Genomic DNA, 21122 nt, shown 5'->3' on the forward strand with positions numbered 1-21122 from the left:
TTAACATTCTGTTTTTTGATTCATTCGCTTATGTTGGATAATAAAAAGTTAGGCACTTTAACAACTACCAATGTTTTTCGTCAATACAGGGTGTTTTTAAATAAGTACGGCAAATTTTAAGGGGCAATTCTGCATGATAAAATAATGACAGTTTGCTGTGTAAACTACGCCCGCAAATGCTTCGTTTCCGAGATAGGGGGTGTTGAAATTGTTCTTACAAACTGACGATTTATTTATTGCTCTAAAACGGTTTTTGATATGCAAATGAAATTTGGTAGATTTTAAGAGGTAGTTATTGCGCATTTTTTGGCATACAATTAAGAATTTTATATTCACCATTGGCGTGCATACGGGTATAAACCTTTTAGATATATCCCGTATGCACGGCAATGGTGAATATAAAATTCTAAATTGTATGCCAAAAAATGCACAATAACTACCTCTTAAAATCTACCAAATTTCATTTTCATATCACAAACCGTTTTAGAGCAATAAATAAATCGTCAGTTTGTAAGAACAATTTCAACACCCCCTATCTCGAAAACGAAGCATTTGCGGGCATACGTTTATAAAGCAGAATGATATTTGGTCCTCAAAGAGATGAATTGACAGGAGAGTGGAGAAGGCGCCGCAATGCTGAATTGGTGACTCTATATGGTACTGAAAACATCGTCAGACATATAAATAGACCAGGGCGCATCTGTAAAAATATTAGTACATTTGGACGTTGAGAGGTGACTCAAATTTTTTTGCAGAAATTGCTTCAAAATAAATCGAATAATAATACTTGAGTTATCCTCCCTCTCAAAAAGGTCCGGAACATTGTTTAAATAATCACAATGTCAAAAAATTAAGGAAAAATTCGATTTTTTTCTTGGTTTTTTGATTATAACTTTAAAAGTATTCATTTCCGAGAAAAGTTGCACTGACATAAAAGTTGCGTAATTAAATTTCCTATAATACAGAATTGGTTAAAAATTTAAAAAATAGTCACCCTTGTTGCAAAATAGCAATAATTGTGAAAAAAAACATACAAAAACAAGTATTTGCATTTTACGTTTTTCAACCATTTATGCTAAACTTAGGACCTTTATATTTCACCCTGAGAAACTTTATGATACAGTAAAACAATACTGTAAATTTCATTAAGATCGGTTCAATATATTTTGCAAAATAAATTTTGCAATCCAGCTTTCGTAAAAAAAATTCATTTTTTCAAAATGTTACAGGACTGAAAATAAAGCAGATAGCAAGTTGAAAATTCTTTTGCTTATAGAAGTGTACTGTACCTTTCATTTGCAATTTTGCAAAATTAAAATCGATTAACATCACGGCGTCAGGAATTTTTTTAAATAAACATTAATTATTAGTGCTACGCGCAGGACAGCGGATAGTTTGCTCTGATTGGGCATTCCAGTGACCTTTGATAATGATTGATACATTTTAATTTTTATTACATTTCGATATAAATAAATAAATTTGTTTATTGCAAAATAAAAACACATAATCTATCCTTTGAAATATCACTTTTATTAGCAAAAACTTTCTTTGTTCATATATTTTAACTTAAATAATAAAAGTTTATTATTTTTAAACATATGCAGTTGTTTAAACAATATTTCACAAACAATAATAAAATTAGTTTGATTTTTGTGGAATTAAAATATTAAAATACCAAAATATAGAGTAAGAAAATAATATATTAGTTAAAGATTGGAAGAAAATTTGGTGGAAATCAACTTGTGTGAATCGAACACCGCTGTCCTGCGCGTAGCACCAAAAATTATTGTTTATTTAAAAAATTTTCTGACGCCGTGGTAATTAATCGATTTTAGTTTTTGAAAATTGCAAATGAAAGGTACAGTACACTTCTATAAGCAAAAAAAAGTTCAACTTGCTATCTGCTTTATTTTCAGTCCTGTAACATTTTGAAAAAATGATTTTTTTTGCGAAAGCTGGATTGCAAAATTTATTTTGCAAAATATATTAAACCGATCTTAATGAAATTTACAGTATTGTTTTACTGTATCATAAAGTTTTTTTGGGTAAAATATGAAGGTCCTAAGTGTAGCATAACTGCTTGAAAAACGTAAAATGCGAATACTTGTTTTTGTATGGTTTTTTCGCAATTATTGCTATTTTGCAACTAGGGTGACAATTTTTTAAATTTTTAACCAATTCTATATTTTAGGAAATTTAATTGCGCAACTTTTATGTCAGGACAACTTTTCTCGGAAATGAATATTTTTAAAGTTATAATCAAAAAACGAAGAAAAAAATCGAATTTTTCCTTCAATTTTTGACATTTTGATTATTTAAATAATGTTCCGGACCTTTTTGAGAGGGAGGATAACTCAAATATTATTATTTGATTTATTTTCAAGCAATTTCTGCAAAAAAATTTGAGTCACCTCTCAACGTCCATCTCAAAACAGATGCGCCCTGGACTAAAAAGCTAATCGGATAAGATGGGCAGGTCATGTAGTAAGATCAGAGGAAGACAGAGTGCTAAAGACAGTGTTCTTCGAGAGACCAGACGGTAGAAGATCAGTGGGCCGTCCCAGAAAAAGATGGAAGGATGATGTTGAAACCGATCTATCTAGGATTGGGGTACAACAATGGCAAATCGAAGCGCAAGATCGAAGACGATGGAGGGCCATAGTGGATGCGGCGAAGACTCACCCCGAGTTGTAAAGCCAGTCAAGAAGAAGAAGAAGTTTATAAAGCAAACTTTCATTATTTTATCATGCAGAATTACCCCTTAAAGTTTGCCGTACTTATTTAAAAACACCCTGTATTGACGAAAAACAGGGGTAGTTGTTAAAGTGCCTAACTTTTTTATTATCCAACAAACGCGAATGAATAAAAAAACAGAATGTTAAGAAAACCTGAGGCTATAGTTGCAGTTTTTAGAATAGAATAGAAATATGCTTTATTGTCACTGAAAATGTTTACAATTTTATGGACAAAGCTTACATACAGTCAAAAGAAAAATAACATCAATAACAAATAACAATTACAATTTACTAAAATTAGGTAAATCGTCAATATACAGTATAGAAGATATAAAAGCAAAGACAAAAACAATTTATTGCAAAACTTATATAAATTGCAAATTGAACGTACTTACTACAAATAAAATACAACATTAGGAACTGAAGTTTAAGCTACTGCGTATGAAACCCAATTTTCTTAGTTATTCATTAAGAAATTCTTCTATTGAATAATAGGCTATTGATTATCTATTATATAAAGGAACTACAACGTTAACGGGGTTTTATTGTTTAATATAGTCAATGGACCTCTAGATATGAAAAAACCGCGGAGTGCTACCACCTAAAGGGGTGCGTTTTTGAGAAAGGGGTGAACTAGTCCCTAGGCATAGGGCGAATTAGGGTGAGTTCTATGCACTTTTGGTGCAAACACGTCTACAGGAAAATTGTTCCAGGTTAAATTTACTATTGAAATATTACATTTCAAAGTGAAAAATATTTTGTTTTGCAAAAATATATTCAAAAGAAAAGCAAGAAAACAACACGAAAGATAGCAATTTTCTTTTTTTCCCCATAACTTTTTCCCATGGGGATATAGGTATAGGCATTGCTCTACAGAAAAAAAAACTTCCATCCTTCCTCTTTAAAATGATGTTCAGTAGAAGTCTCTATAATTTATAGTTTCCAAAATATGGTTTTTCAAACTTCGATACTCACAGCGATTTTGACCCATTTTCCTTGTTGCTTCGCAAACATTGTTCTGTAACTTTTTTCTAAGCAGGTTTAGGTATATGTAATGGACATTTATTAGGAATAAAAGTCAATTAGCTTTAAAATGGTCTATTGTACAGGGCTGTATGACTATTTTTAAGCAAGATATGGTTTTTGAAAATTGTATACTTTTAATGATTTTTGATATATTTTTCGATTATTTTTAAATTTCTCATTATAACTTTTTTTATTGTATATTTAGGTATATACATTGTGCAATGAAAAAGAAAGCCTATTTTCTTTACTTTAAAATGGTGTATGGTCAGAAATTCTAGGACTATTTTTAAACAAGATATGCGTTCTCAAAATGTGACATATACACATGCCACAGGTCCCAGTAAGCTGGAACCATATGCGAACTTTTTTATTATTAACTTTATGAAAAAAAATTATTCCTTATAAAATGCTCTGCATAATCTAAAACCTAAGATGCAATCATCAGATATAAAATTTTATCAATAGTGTACGAGGTATGTTAAAAAATATGAATTTCGCTCAAGAGTGAAGTACCTTTATATTTCACAATATCGAAAAGTGTTATTAAGAAAAGTTATTTGGAATTAAAAATTATGTTATAATATGCAGCTATATTCTTCTAATTGAAAAAAATAAAAACATTTAAAATTTTTCTCAAATTACGTATACTTTTGTGTATCCTACGGATATCTTATTTAAACATAGTCCTAGAATTTTTTGCAATACACCATTTTAAAGTAAAGAAAATAAGCTTTGTTTATTGCATAATGTATATATTTAAATGTACAAGAAAAAAAGTCATAAGAAGAAATTTAAACAATAATATCAAAAATCATCAAAAGTATAAAAACGTGAAAAAGCATAACTTGCTTAAAAATAGTAGCACAACCTTATACAATAGACCATTTTAATGGTAATTGGGTTCTATTTCTACTAAATGTACCATTACATATACCTAGAAATGCGTAGAAAAAAGTTACAGAACAATGTTTGCGAAATAATGGGGAAAATGGCCCTAAAAATACTGTGAGCGGCGAACTTTTAAAAATCCTATTTCGGAAAAAGTAAATCCCAGTGACTTCTACTGAACGTTATTTTAAAGAGAAAGGACTGAAGTTATTTTTCTCTGAAGCAATACCTATATCTATATCCATGAGGAAAAAAGTTATGGGGCAAAAAACAAAATTGCTTTCTTTGGTGTTTTTTTCTTGCTTTTCTTTTGAATATATTTTTGTAAAAAAAAATATTTTTTACTCTAAAATATGATATTTCGATAGAAAATTTAACCTGAAATAATTTTCCTGTAGACGTGTTTGTACCAAAAGTCCATAGAACTCACCCTAATTTACCCTGCGCCTAGGGACTAATTCACCCCTTTCTCAAAAACGCACCTATCTAAATGGTAGCACTCCGCGGTTTTTTCAAATATAGAGGTCCATTGACCATATGAGACAATAAAATTCCATTAACGTTGTAGTTCCTTTTAGCTCTCTTATTTTGAACATAATCAATAGCCTATAATATGGTCTTTTAAATACAAAAAAATAGATAGGCTTTTGTCATTTTACGGAACTTTGGGAAAGATTTTGCAGATTTAAGTTGTAAAGGGAGATGGTTGTAAAGTTTTTTTGCGGAATATAATATAGATTTCTTTACTAACTTAGTGGATGGGATCGGTAAATAAATATCAAAGATTGAATTTCTGGTGGAGTAAAGATGATTGGGCCTTGCTGGAGAGACATGAAGGTGTTTACGAATTAAACAAACCGTTTCTAGAATATATAAATGTAGGATTGTAAATAGTTTACCTTATATTTTAAATTCCCCTGTATATCATTTTTCTTAATTATTAGTACGAGAACGGGATAAAGGTCTCACACATGGACGTTGCCCAGATGTGCAGAACGAATTGGGGATTACGGCGACGGTAGCGGACTACTTTTAACTTTATAGTGAACCAAATTTTATTACTAATAGGGATCGAAATTTATTGCAGTAGAATTTTAATAGTTTCGGATTTTAACCTTTCGTTACTCGCGCCAACTTTTTGTGATCAGATACTCGCGCACGGTGCAGGAGACCGGGTCCAAAAATATGGGTCAGCAGTGTTTTAAAATTATTTTTTTTTGCAAAATTGTGTACGATTAAATTATTTAATGAATATATGATCATATAATTTTCTAGATATGCGTTTGTGTTCACATTATATTACTTTAATAAAAAATTTAATAATTTTCATTTTTATCCATTTATATGTATATACAAAAACTTTGAAAGTGAAAAAAAAATTGAATATGGTTAAATTTGTTTACTAAGAACTTTAGATCTTAATTCAATACACAAAAAAATTAAAAATAAAGAGTAATTGTAGTAACAAAAAAAAGAATGTGTGTGTACTTTGTACGCACGTAAGAAGTTATACTTCTACTACATATTATGTGATTTTTAAGACTATACCAAAAATTTAAAAAAATAAAAGAATAAAACGCACACAAACACATTGAAAAATGCCACAAAAAAAAAATGATTTCTGGACGATAATAATTGTTGGCAAAAATTTTAAATACGCATTTGCTGAAAAAAAAATTATATAACAAATATACTTACAATCATAATATGCATAAAAAAATAAAAAAATAAAACTTGCATCGGGAATTGAACCCTTGAATCTCGTGCCGCTTTGACTCGTAATCGAAGCGTAGACTCACTCGTCCAATCGGACATTATTTATCATGTGGAAAAATACGGTAACTGAACGTTTTACTGTTTGACAATTGTTTTGAAAATTATGTAGTTTAAATTTTGTGGAAGAAAATATAAAAATATAACAAAACAGTAAGAAAACAATATATTAGATGAAGATTGGTAGAACTTTTGTTGGTAATCAAATTAAGTATGTAAATCAAAGCATTACATACCTACTAGATAAATAAATCTACGCCAAAAAATCATAATTTAAAAATAAAAATCGACCCTAATTTGGGATTTCTCTCTAAAATCCGCATTCTTGAGAAAATAAATGTATGTATTTCAACCTAATCCAAATGTATAATTACAATATGATTATAATAAAAACTAGGTACTTACCAAATTAGAATGAGTTTTCCTTGTCCAAAATAGTCCAAAAGTCCAAAAATATAGGTATATGAAAACTATTTAAAAAGGCAGTATAACTATTAACTAACTTTTGTTTGTTGTTTCTTTTCACACAAATTTTAAAACGCAACAACCATAAATAATCTAACTACAGCTGTGCCACAGCCACCATATTGAATAATTTTTGACATGTCATTTGAACATCCAATCAGAACAAAGTTATAATGCGCATGCGCCCGGTCGCTAGGTTTTCCCATATAAAAATTTACCCTCTATCGCCGGTAAAGAAGTATAACTTCAAAAATTTATAAAAATTAATTAACGTTTTTAAAACATGAAATACACAATGGTGTCACATTCATTGGAACAATGGTGTTCCAAACACAGATATTTTGAGCATATTTGGCAGTAAAACTTTATTTTTCTATTTTTCTTCCAATCACAAACAGCACAGCGATCTGTAGTTCCTGGTGTTACGACTGGTACTTGTTCTGTTGGTAAACCACATATCTCCCTAAACCTCATTCTGATGGTTCTGGGTAAGTTATATATTTATATTTATATATATAAATATAAATAAACTAATCTATAAACATTGAAAATAAGGAAAAGATCTTAAATTACCTTACTAATTAAAAATATCGATGTGTGATCCAAACACAAAAATTGGTGCACAAATACTCGCACACGGTGTACGGGACCGTGTTGCGTAATAACAAAAGGACAGTACTATTTTTTACACTGCGAACTGACTTTACCCACAGTTGATTGACCACTGAAGAGGAATACGAAGTAGCCATTCAAAATCCCCACTACAAGCAGAGTTACAGGAATTTATTTACAGGCCCGGTCTCCCACACCGTGTGCGAGTAACGGAGGGTTGCATGAAGAGGGGAAGACAGGAGACTGTTTTGGTTAGAGAGGCAGTCGATTCTGAGATTCGAACTTAAGAGGTTGTATTTGGGATAATCATAAAGACGTAATATTGACAAGCCGGTCATATATTAAGTAGATAAACGCGAATGTTTCAAAGACACTTTCTTTTGTGAGAACTCGTAAAGTTATAGTCGCAGTTACACACACTTTTATATTTCGTCAATTTAATAGTATCAATAATTTAGTTATCTATTTTATTAATTAAAACTGTTAAACATCAAACGGACTTTTATTACGATTGTCTTTAAAGAAAACCTACATAAAGATGGAAGTGTTAAAATTCCGTGATCTCTGAAGTAACTTCTGCAATGTGTAGATCTTCTGAGGTCAAACGGATATCTTATTGCTCTTTTTTGCAATTTAAAAATAACATCAAATTGAGCAGCTGTACTAGAACCCCAAAAAGGAAGACCATATCGAAGATCATACTCGAACAACGAAAAATATGTTATTTTAGAAGATGCTAAATTGAGTTCCCTTAAGACAGATCTTATTGCATAGCAAGCTGAGGCGAGTTTCTTACTTAACGAATCGATATGAAGGGACCATTTGAGGTTGCTGTCTAAAAAAAATACCAAGAAATTTTACAGAATCAACGGTACTGATCTGGCTGTTGATTAAGAGGCAAAGGTTGAAGAGCTCCTTTATAGGATAATGATACTATTTTATCTACGTTAAAAGAGAGTAAATTAGAGTCAGACCAGGTCTTTATCGTTAGTAGATCCGAAGTTATAGTTTCATGAAGAGATGCAATAGTTGAGTTGCTCAAAGTGATACTGGTATCATCAGCAAAAAGAAAAATTTCTCATCGATTTTTAAATTAGTGGTGTCATTTATAAAGATAAGGAACAGTAGAGGACCCAATACTGAACTTTTCTATAACTTTAGGCAATGTTAAAGCTCATTTGTAATACTTTTGTGGGTATTTTGATTGTCCAAGATATTGTATGCCCATATCTCATTTATGGTTTACACTCGTTTCAATGACTAGCTGTCTTAGTATACAAGATAGTGGTACCCTAGCCATCCAGCTAAAGGTCATCTAAATAAATGGCCGTGCTTTTTGCAAGTCTCAAAAATTTGGTACTTATATAATTCAGATCTAAATATCTACGTAACTTGTAATCTCTATTTACATTTTATCAAGATATCTTCCGAGGTGAACGTGAAAGTTTTTTAAATAAAAATGTTATGAATATTTTTAATTTACTATCCGGTCATTTTTACACAACATTTAACATGCCGTACTGAAATATTCAAGCTCTATTGGTTTAATTCTGTACTACAATCAGTGGCGGCAGGTCGAGAGATAAAAATCAGAGATGATTTTATTCAAAATGCTCAGTATTATCGATAATAATAAAAATATAGTAATATAACAAATTAGGCTACTATTTCTGGGTCGTCCCCAAAATCGATACTGTCATTAACCACGCCTATCGCCACTCGCAACTTTGATACTAGAATTATAAAAAATATGCATTGAAATCCAGATCCCGTAATTATTTGGGCATTATAAGTGAGTACAAAGACATACATACATTTTTTTTGTAATTCCATCTTCAATTTACCCTGCACTTTTCTTAGACTATTATAGATTAGATAAGGTAGAGTCGTCAGTATTTTGTAGAGGTATTTGTAGAGGGCGATTTTTACTAGCTCAGAAATAAAAATAAAATTGAAGAAAAGAAAAAATAAGGACAATGATGATAAAACATGCAAAATAATTACGTAATGTTCCCCTTCAAAACAAAAACACTAGCACTGCACTGTGTTGGGTACAAATAAAAACACCAAACGAACTACCGCTTACATTTTCATCCTTTCTATTGTTTTCTAAATCGAAATATTGAGCTCAGTTATTCATCTGTTGCTGCAAGATACATAAACAAATTTTTTTAAAAAATTACAGCTATCCTGCTCCTACCAAAACTCCATAAACCACAAAAACACTATTTAATCGGCATACTAGAAGAACAACTTTGCCGATCGACTGCTTTACTATTAAAAACAATAACTACTGCCAAAGAAACTTAAACATCGGCGAAAAGCCGTACATCCAGTTCCGCCTGACTGGCGGGATATAGAATTTGACTACATTCCGCAGTATGGTAAACTGGAGTGACAAATATTTCTCACACATCGCCGCAGCAAAGCATCATTGGCTAGGAAGCAAACATCGAATCATTTCTTTCAGCCAATAGGAGAAGAAAATTGTAATACGCATTATTTTCCAGGTAAAGATAAAACACTTAACCGGCGATTTGATTTAACTCATTAAATAAACAAATACCAAAAGTGTTTTTCACCTAGAAGGTTCCAAGATGTTCAACATTTTCGTCCGGATGTTTTAAAATGTAGTTCATTTATGGGTTCTGTTAACAATAAAAATATTTTATGATATACAGGTTCGGATAAAAGTTACTGCCTTCCGAATTAAAAATTGTAAATTTGGGAAAATTCCTTTTTCAAAAATTTGAAATTTTGTGAAAAAGCAATTTTTTTTCATCTTATGTTAAATCTGAAATCAGATTTTTAATTTGAAATATTTGTGGTATACATCTGAAACGAGGGTTTCATCTGCTTTACAGTTTCTGATGCTTTTAACACACACAAGTCAGATACAATGGGTGTCAACAGAGTATCAAGCAGGATTATACCGTGGATTGATAAATATACAGGATAAAAATATACTCTGTATATTAAAAATAAAAACGTTTGTAACTTCTTGCAAGTTACGACAAAATCAACGAGAGTAAAATATGTGAAAACTGTAGGCTTTCGTAGGGAAATTGCGTGAAAATTGAATTTTTTTTTTGTAAAGAAAATCGCATGTGCTGCGACGATTTTCTCCTGTGTGCCATGTTACGAATCGATAAGGGAGTAGTGATTCTATTTTAGAATTTCTGTTCTGATTTAAATAAGGATATCTCGATTTTCCGTAAAACGCACCCTGGTTCAACTCTAAATTTCCTGTTTTGCTTGTCTCATATGACATTTTCAGTACACAAAAAGGCATAAGGGATAAAGTCGTGGTTGAACGTCGCGTCGTATTGAAATCTAACTGTCTTTAATATGTATATACGGAGTTTATGTTAAAAACTGACTCATTTTTGTTATTATACTGCCCCTAGAGTAAAAAGTTTATGATCCGCCTTTATTTATGCTTGCAAGTATTTTATTGATTGTTATATTATTGTACGATAAATTTTAATCAGTCGATTTAATCAACAAAAGGGGTATTGTTTATGTTTGTCGTAATAAATCAAGCAAGGAAATTATCTATCGTAACTGTTCAATTGTTGTGCACTGTATCTTGCATTCAAAAATTAACAGTTTAATTAGAAACGGCAACAAAACTTTATGATAATTGGTGATAATTAGAAACGGCAACAAAACTTTATGATAATTGGTGATTTTCTCATATAAAGGGAGCAGAAGTAATATTAGCGACCAAAGTATAGTTTATTTTAAAGGCTTTATTGTTTAAGTCTTTCAACAAGAAATATTTTTTACCCTACCCGAATATGTATATACTCGCAAATGCTTAGTGCAGAAATACATACAGACTGGGTAATTTGTTATCGTTGGTATGCGACTTTAATGAGAGCAACAAAGAGACATGTATTTATTATACACTTAAAACTAACTAGCTAGAAGATATAAGCGGGCAGAACTAGGTAGAGCCACCAAAATATTTCGTTTCGTAGTTACGTCTTGGTCACAACAGCGTTGCCTAAGTTATAAATTAATAAAAGAAAATATCAAAGTAGAAAAATAATATATTTAACTTTTTGTAAACGAATATAATAAACAAATTATTTAAAAGAAATATATTCAATGCATACTCTGAAGAAATTATGAAAAGAGCTCTTGAGGGAGAAACAGCAGAAATTAAGGTCAGTGGAACGCTAATTAACAACATTGTATATGCGGACGATACTATCATAATAGCGGACAACCTCCAAGACCTCCAAAAGCTAATGAACAAAATAGTTGTGTATGGAGAAGAATATGAATTATCAAAAACACAAAATAATGATGAAAGCCTGGGTAAAACTTTAGAACAAGCTGAAAACTACAACTATCTTAGCACAATAGTTAATCACACAAACGATTACTCCAAAGAAACCAAAGTTCAAATAGAGAAAGCACGAACAAACTTCAATAAAATGAGAAAGGTACTTTGTGCAAGAGAAATTAGACTTGTGAGTTAAGCTGGCAAGGTGTTATATTTTCTCGGCTCTGCTTTACGGGATAGAAGCATGGACATTTAACGCGTCGACTACTATAAAGTTGGAAGCATTTGAACTGTGGGTGTATAGACGAATCCTGAAGATATCATGGACCGAGCATGTAACAAACAACGAAGTCCTGAGAAGAGTAAACGAAAGAATGGAAATATTGGAAACCATCAAGATACGAAATCTGCAATACCTGGGGCATGTTATGCGTAATGAGAGATACAACATACTTCAATTAATTACACAAGGGAAAATCCAGGACAAGAGGAGTGTAGGAAGAAGAAGAATCGCATGGTTGCGTAACTTGAGGGAATGGTATGGATGCACATCAACCGAACTATTCAGATCAGAAGCATCTAAGATCAGAATAGCCATGGTGATTGCCAACCTCCGTCGCGGAGATAGCACGTAAAGACGAAGGACCAACGTGATAACGTCGGGCAAGAGGCAGAGAAGCATGGAAGGAAGTCGGAGAGGCCTATATTCGAACTATCGAATAGACTAAATAGTGTAAGGTTTTACCTATCTTGTTTTTAAGTTATGTAGTTTGTGTGACTTAGGATTATAACTTTTAAAAGTCTTAGGTCTCGAATATCTGTTAAGAGGAAACAGTAGCGATCAACAGGTAGCGAAAACGCGTTCCAAGATTGTGGCTGTAATTTTGAATATTTTTTCGAGATATTTGGCACACGTATTCGTAATATAATAAAGAATGGCGGTACAGAGCCCAATTTGAAAAATATATTAATATGTGGAAATTACTCTGTAATTAAATACAATATTAAAAAAACGAGCCTGTACCGCCATTAAGAAGAACAAAAAAATACACTTTCTTTAACTAAACTTTTTTATCCGATGCCTAGATTTTGTGTCATTTTGGAACTACTAATGAAATAAAAAATTTTAGTAGTTCCAAAATGACACAAAATCTAGGCATCGGATAAAAAAGTTTATTTGAAGAAAGTGTATTTTTTGTTCTTCCTAATGGCGGTACAGGCTCGTTTTTTTTAATATTGCATTTAATTACAGAGTAATTTCCACATATTAATATATTTTTCAAATTGGGCTCTGTACCGCCATTCTTTATTATATTACGAATACGTGTGCCAAATATCTCGAAAAAATATTCAAAATTACAGCCGCAATCTTGGAACGCGTTTTTGCTACCTGTTGATCGCTACTGTATCACCTTAAGCTAAATAAATAAATAATGCAAACCAATACTAGCAAAATTTCTTTAAACTTGTATGAATACTTTATATATTATAATAATTGTACAAATAGCATAGCTAATAATATCACGTAATTAAATACGAGAATCAGTTCGACCCAAAATTTTGACACCATAATATTCGAAATTACATTTACCATGTTCTACATTGACATATCAGTGAAGTGAAGATTTACAGTATGTAATGATGTTCTTTTTAAGTAAATCATTATGTCATACCCTTTATTGTAGTATAATTGGATATTTATAGAACACGTACTGTAAAAACCAGGAAATGTTTTTGAAAAACACGACGATATATCTTAAATGACATAAACAAGCAGTAAAGTTCCTTAAATGTTATTAGTAGTTTTTATTTAGTTTCAATGACTTAACAACAGGATTAAAACTAATGATCATAGTAATATATTTTTTAAATGTCTTCTCCATACACAACTACATATCTTGTTCATTAGCTTTTGGAGGTCTTGGAGGTTGTCCGCTATTATGATAGTACCTATCGTCCGCATATATAATGTTGTTAATTAGCGTTCCATTGACCTTAATTCCTGCTGTTTCTCCCTCAAGAGCTCTTTTCATAATGTCTTCAGTAAAACTAATGATCATTGTAATATATTTTTTAAATTTCTAAGTCTTGAAATGTTTTTGGGTTTTTTGATGCGAAATGGGCCATTTGCAATTAATAGCTTTTCCAAAAAAGTCCCAAAAAATGGACATGGGCAAGGTCCCCGCTACCATATGTGCAAAGTATGCAATTCACACGGGCGCCATCCTATAGGGCGCCAAAATCCAGGGCCAAAAATTGCAATAAAAAACACAAAAACAAAAATTAATTTTAAATTAAAAGTTACTACCGATTTATATTTGCGAGAAAGTGAGAACAATACAAATGTTCTAAAAGCTGTTGAAATTGATTTAGTTAGCCAAGTTTGTCCAGTAACTGAAGCTTTTCACCTCGCAATTTTTACAGAATGGATTGATTTGCTTGAAAATTTGATAATAAGTAGTACATAGTCCAAGGATCAAAATCTATATGATGCCAAAAGGCGCTTTTACCATGGGGGTGGTTGCCACCCCATCTCGGGGGTGGAAATTTTTTATTGTATTTTGACCGCAAAAGTTGATAGAAACATTCATTCTAAGCAAAAAATGTTCTATACATTTTTTTGATAAAATGAATAGTTTTCGATTTATTCGCTATCGAAAGTATTAGTTTTATATCGAAAAATCAATATATTTCGATAATACTCATTTACGGTTCACTCAATTTTTGCCGCAGAAAAAATTTTTCAAACCAAGTTCTTGGGAATTAAATAACCTACAATTTCATATTTAAACATTTTTTCGTATCTCTGATGCTAATCTTTCTATTCTGATGAAAATGGCATTTTTTACCAAAATTCGTTATTTGCTTTTAACTCCGTTTTTTTAAACTAATCATTCTAAGGCAGTCAAACTTCTAGAATCTATTAATAATACATAAATAAAGAAGAATGAATAAGGCCAATGACTAAAAACCCCGATAACGTACATTATTATGCTTCCAAACGGAAAACCGTAACTGTTTTATTTTTTATTTTAGATAGTTTGGTAAAAAATAATTTTGTAGGGTTTTACAAGATCTATAAGCCTATTAATATTAAATCTTTTTAAAATCCTTAGTCGCAAAAAGAGGTGACTTTGAAAGGATTGGTAAAGGTGGTTTTAGCATTTAGCAATTTTTGCCGTAGAAAAAATTTTTGCAAACCAGGTTCTTGAGAATTAAATAAGCTACAGTTTCATATTTAAACATTTTTTTCGTATCTCTGATGCTAATCTTTCTGTTCTGGAGATAAGGCCATTTTTTTCCAAACTACAAAAATTCCTAAATAATTCCTCAAATAAAGAAGACCAAATAAGGTCAATGACTAATTTTAATTGGGGTGGTGATTGGGAGGTTGCTTCCGATCACTTTTTCGCTGAAAAAAATAGGGACTGACATTATTTTCATTATGTCACTTAATTTTTGAGCTAGAGACTGTTTTTATTTCTGGAGATAGATATTTTTAAATACTTTAAATTAGTTTCAACAAATTATCCTCGGAAAATGCATAGTTTTCCCGTCTTTTGACTTTGAAACTGCAATATTTAGCATTTGACGAAGAAGAGCTAACATATAAAGTATAGCTCGATTACTATTGGTCTTAAAGAAAATTAAAAAAGACGGTTTTGTTTATTTTTTTAAAAGGTATATTTGACATATTTAACATTTGAAAACATTGATTTTTTCGATATAAAACTAACACTTTCGATAGCGAATAAATCGAAAACTATTAATTTTGTCAAAAAAAATGTATAGAACGTTTTTTGCTTAGAATTAATGTTTTTACCAACTTTTGCGGTCAAAATATAATAAGAAATTTCCACCCCCGAGATGAGGAGGCAACCACCCCCATGGTAAAAGCGCTTTTCGGCATCATATAGATTTTGATCCTTGAATTAACCAATACTTATTCTCAAATTTTTAAGCAAATCGATCCATTCTGTAAAAATTGCGAGGTTTTGTCCTATAATTACTTGGACTAATTGTGTAACGCAGAAAAAAATCTGTTAAAATGACTAATTATTTAGGTATGCAAATACAGAATAAAATAGTTTAATTAATGTCGTCTAAAGTAAGAAATAATATTTTGTACACCAGATTGTACACCAGACACTAGTCATACTCATTAAATTATTAGTCTTGTTCTGAGGTATGTTGTCGACCACATAAAAAAGGTCGAAGTTAAGGGAAGTTTTATTGCGTTTAATCTAATACTGGACTGTACAGAGGAAGGGATATATACATTTGTGATAGAAATTTTGTAAAAGTTAAATTTACATATAAAAATATTAGGGGCCAAGGTTATGATAATGGGGCAAACATGAAGGGAAAGCCTGTTGGACTTCAAAAACGCATTCTTGATGCGAATCCGAGAGCCCCTTTTGTACCATATGCGGCTCATACTTTGAGACGCTTCTCATACTTTGAGACGTCAGATGCTACAATACAGTTTTTTCATCTTGCGCAAGAGTTTATGTATAATTTTTTTTCGTCATCCACAAAAAGGTAGATGTTATGAGAAAAAATGAGAACTGTTATAGGAAATATGTACTATAAATTTTAATTTTTGTGGAAATGGCCTATGTGTTATTTTTCACTTTTTCCTTAAAAAATTCGAAAGGCTCTGAACTATCCAAAAATAGGACGGCTCTTGTTTCGTTTTACAACGAAATAATTAAGTATTTAATTAATATTAAACGGTTTTTCAAGTAAGGAATTTATTTGATTTTTTATTCAATTTTGGTAATAACTTTTTTGTAAAAACTGATAGTTTTTGAATTACATATTTATGAAAAACCGTTTTATAACATGCATTTTTTTCACGAAAAATTATAATCTTTGATCTTTAATAACTCAAAAAGTATTGATTTATTTTATTAACTTGATACAACAAATTTTGCTTAGAATTTGTCCCTCTATCGATTTATGAGGTTGTTTTTAATAGAATAATTTTCATACCCGAGAAGGGGTGGCATCCACCCCTAGGGTAAAAGCGCAAGTTGGCATCATGCCACTTTTATTGCTTGAGGTATCTTCTAACTACTTACCAATTTTCATGAAAAGGTTCAACGAAACCGGAGGTGAAAACCTTCAGTGATTGCACTATACGAATTATCAATTACTTTGGAACAATAATATAATTTTTCGCTCTTAATACATAAATTATTCTTATGGGAATTTGGCTTACAGGGACTTAGTTGTCTAGGTGACATAATATTATTACAGTTAATATCTTCTCATTATGATAGCTTTAATTCAAGAAAAGAAAATGTTATTAGTGCATTATTACGTCATATAAAAAAGGTCGTAATATTATTAGTGAATTATTATCTAGCCAATCTTCTCATAACAAAACAAATGGATAAGCTGAATTTTCACTTGTAATTACACAAGAGCTCTAAAATTACCGATTTGTATCTCGAATGACACAGTATTATGTCAAATTGTCACGAGGGCAATACAAATCGATAATTTTAAGAGGTCGAGTGTAACTCGGTAAAATTATTTAACGAATAAAACTGTACTTTTAAGCATTTTAACTAATATTTTATTGACATGTTCGTCTGAATATTTGCTAAGTCTGCTCATGGTGTTCACTCTGACAAGTTGTAGAACATTAATTGTGATTAATGTCACTTAATGTTTATTTAATTTTAAATTTGCATAACAACTAATGACATATGCCGCGCTACTTGACGACGGGTAATTATCAAAAATTATTACTAACATTAATATCACAAGATAGTGAAAATAAATTGAAAATAATGCGACAGTTTTTCGAAAACTTGTTGCCTGGTAATAGACGCAAGAGTCCGCAGGCATAGGCGCCCATACACACGGGCAGGGGGGGGGGCGTGGCCCCCCTAGCTTTTCGGGAAAGAACAAAAATTAAATTTATATTACATAAACGTATTTTTGTCAAAAAATTATTGGATAATTTTGAGAGATAAATTGGAAACAACATATTTATTAATAAAAAAAATTCACATATTGGGTAGTTATTAATAGTTTAAGAAAATCTTTGTGTCTGCGACAGTGGTCTATATAGAATGTGCATAATACACATTTCCCACAATCACGGTATGCTATTAACGAAAACATTGAAAGAGATTAGAGGCGTGGGAAACATATATACACTGTAATCGACACCCAAAATTATCAATTAAATGAATCATTTATAATACTGCAAAAAAAAACCATATCAGCAAGAAATCCGATCTTTGACCGATAATCTTTGAGAACTGGTATAAAGTAATTATATTTTATATTTCGAAATAAATTCATACTGAAAAATAATTTTTTAAGTTTATTGAACATAGTCAAATTTTAGTTTGCATAAGTATTTTTTTAGTAAGTAGATTATTTTTAAAGTGTGCATTATGATGAACAGAACAATTTTATTTAAATGAAAAACAGGTGATCTTTCATGATGAATGAGTGTTATATACAGGGTGTCCCAAAAGTAGCGGAAAGGTCGAATAATTTGCGAAATGAACATCGGATCGAAAAACTGAAAAATACGTGTTCAATAATTTTCAAAAATCTATGCGATGACACTAAACAAGTCCACCACTTCAACCCCTGGGTGTGGAGCGGGGGGTAACTTTAAAATCTTAAATGCAACCCCTAATTTTTGTTGCAGATTTGGATTTTCCTTGTAAAAATAAGCAAATTTTATTCGAGCCATTTTGCGAATTGTGGATACATAGCGCTATAATCGGAAAAAACGGTATATCGTGATACCGTAGCAAAATTATAGAAACGGTCTAATATCTCGAGAAATATACTTCCAAATAAAAACTAAAAAACACGTGTTTAATATTTTTCAAAAATCTATAGAATGACACCAAACAGGATTTTTCATTCCACACTCTGGAGGTGGGGTGAGAGTTAACTTCAAAAACCTTAAATAGGAACCCCCGTTTTTTCTTGCAGATTGAGTTTCCTCCTCAAAAAAATAAGTAACATTTATTCGAACTTTGTTAGAATTGTTGACGGATGGCGCTATATTCGGAAAATGCGATTTATTTGCGCCATCTATCAACGATTCTAAAAATGTTTGGAATATGTGTGCCTTATTTTTCATAAGGATTCTAAATCTGCAAAAATAAAGGGGCTCCTTTTTAAGATTTTAAAGTAAAAACTTGGTTCGACACATACTCATGGTTAGTCTGCTCGCCAAAGTTGAAGGGAAGACTTTGCAAGCATTGTATTCTTTTCAACCGGGTTTTAAAGAGAGGTGCAACTTTTGAGGTACCCATGACATTTCCATTTAAAAACTTGGTCTAGTGTTTAAATGTATGAATAATTTCTCACAACAGGGTTCAAACTAGGTTTTTTAGGTGGTTTAAACTACAGGAGACTCCCTCTATAACGAGAACTGAAATGGTGGATTAATTATCTCGTTATAAGCGGATCTCGTTATATCAAACAATAATAATATTGAAATGTTTTGATGCCTCTTACGTAGTTTATTAGATGTGGATGGTCAACCTGAACAGTGAACAATATGAGACTTCGCCGCCATAAATTGTAAATTTCCTGTAGTATTCAATATCGGTCGATAAACAGGCAGATGTTTATTACAGGTGGCCGAGTTTATTACGGCACTGGCCTCGATAATAAGACAGATGTTGGGCATTTCTATGTACAGGTAGTTGGGGCATTTATTTATTTATGACCATTACAACGCTAAAAACAGGTAAAAACAAGTATTCTTCGATTTAAATTTTCCTTGTTATAACCAAATATGCCTCGTTATAGAGCGTTATAGTTCAATAGGAATTTCATGGGACACCTAATGTACCTCGTTATAAGCGAAACCTCGTTATATCCGTGTTCGTTATAGAGAGCGTCTAGTGTATATATTGTCATCCGAAATATACAAAATGTAATGTGCAACATCTTCACGTTTGGCCCCCCCTAAAAATTTTTATATGGGCGCCCTTGTCCGCAGGACTCGAGTGACTATTGCCGAATGGAAACAAGTTTGAGAAAAACAGTTTTTCTAAATAGAAGCGTTCTGGAGGTATTAAAAAAATAATTACAAGACGCCATCTTCAAAGAGCTCTAGCTCCCTTAGGAAGCATTTTTGGACTAGGTGAATTGGGTTAAACTGTTATATTTTTAGCCCTGGAATCTACAGTTAAAATATTTCCAATTATTAATGAAACATCCTGTATATAAAAAGCAACATAACAATAAACAGTCAACAGAGATATTTTTATCTTGAAATAATTATAATAATTTTTGGGCGGTGCTTACTAAAAAAGACAGTACAATAAAAACTAAAAAAGGTAATAAATATAAGTAATCAATAATTTTATTAATATTTACTAAAATTTTATTGATATAAATTTTGGAAAGGGGAATTAATTTACATAAAAGAGAATTCAAAGTAGTCCAGAAAACCACTGCGCATCCGCTAGGAAAAATATTCCGATTCGGATTTTTTGCACAATCTTACTCAAAAAGGACCCCTTTTAACAAATTTGCATGTTGCCAGGTCCAAAAATGGGTCCAAAATTTTTTAAACATTGTTTTTTTCCTAAAATTATTTTTTTTGCATCGAACAAAGTTTTTTTAGGTTTTTTGGATCATTTCAAACAGAAAAGGTCTTTAGTGACTTTTCTCTAAAGTTGATAGTTTTTGACATACAGGGTGAGTTTTTAGTGCGGGATCGGTCGATAACTCCATTATGGTATAAAATATCGAGGAAAGTTGTTTAAAAAAAATGTAGGCAATGATATTCTCCACGCTTGGATAATATGTCCATTTCTACAGGGTGATCAGTAACTGCGTGGTATATCAAACATATAATTTTTTAAATGGGACACCCTATATATTTTTTCATATTTATATTCCCCTCATAATTCTTGTTCATATAATATATAGTTTTGCATTACTATACAGAGTATTTAACAAGTTATGACCATTTTTATTTCGAAATCACTATGAGATTAACACCCTGTATATACAGAACTAATTCGTAGACAATAATTTGTTTTATGTAATAAGATAAACAATATACTGTAGTTTTTAAATTAAGTCCAATTCACATCATTGACGAATATTTGTATACAGGGTGAACTACAAAACCAAATTACGATTTTCTCTATTTTTTTAAATGGATCACCCTATATTTTATTTTTCAACATTATTGTATTTAATATACTCTTTCATTTTTATATAGCATTCCCTATATCTAAACTGATTACTTTCCGAGATATTTTTAGTTTTCTTCAAATTTCGGGAATACATTCAATTTTTCTAGTAGAAATAAATTAGTATTG

General features: G+C 31.1%; 2 protein-coding genes across 4 annotated transcripts in view; one reads left to right on the forward strand and one right to left on the reverse strand.

Moving 5' to 3' along the window:
• LOC114335520 (centrosomal protein of 135 kDa) overlaps window positions 1-21122 on the forward strand; it is a 268776-nt gene that overhangs the window by 137604 nt on the left and 110050 nt on the right. The window lies entirely within an intron of this gene.
• LOC114335521 (uncharacterized) overlaps window positions 1-21122 on the reverse strand; it is a 92460-nt gene that overhangs the window by 65012 nt on the left and 6326 nt on the right. Inside the window, exon 1 of one of the 2 annotated variants that reach the window (XM_028285777.2) lies at window positions 9586-9869. The exons of the other annotated variant lie outside the window; for it this stretch is intronic. The gene's annotated coding sequence lies outside the window, so the exon portion shown is untranslated. Of the gene's footprint in view, window positions 1-9585; window positions 9870-21122 lie in introns of those variants that run through there. 2 annotated transcript variants of the gene reach the window in all.

The sequence above is a fragment of the Diabrotica virgifera genome, chromosome 3 (assembly GCF_917563875.1).
Source record: "Diabrotica virgifera virgifera chromosome 3, PGI_DIABVI_V3a".
Classification (NCBI taxonomy): domain Eukaryota; kingdom Metazoa; phylum Arthropoda; class Insecta; order Coleoptera; family Chrysomelidae; genus Diabrotica; species Diabrotica virgifera.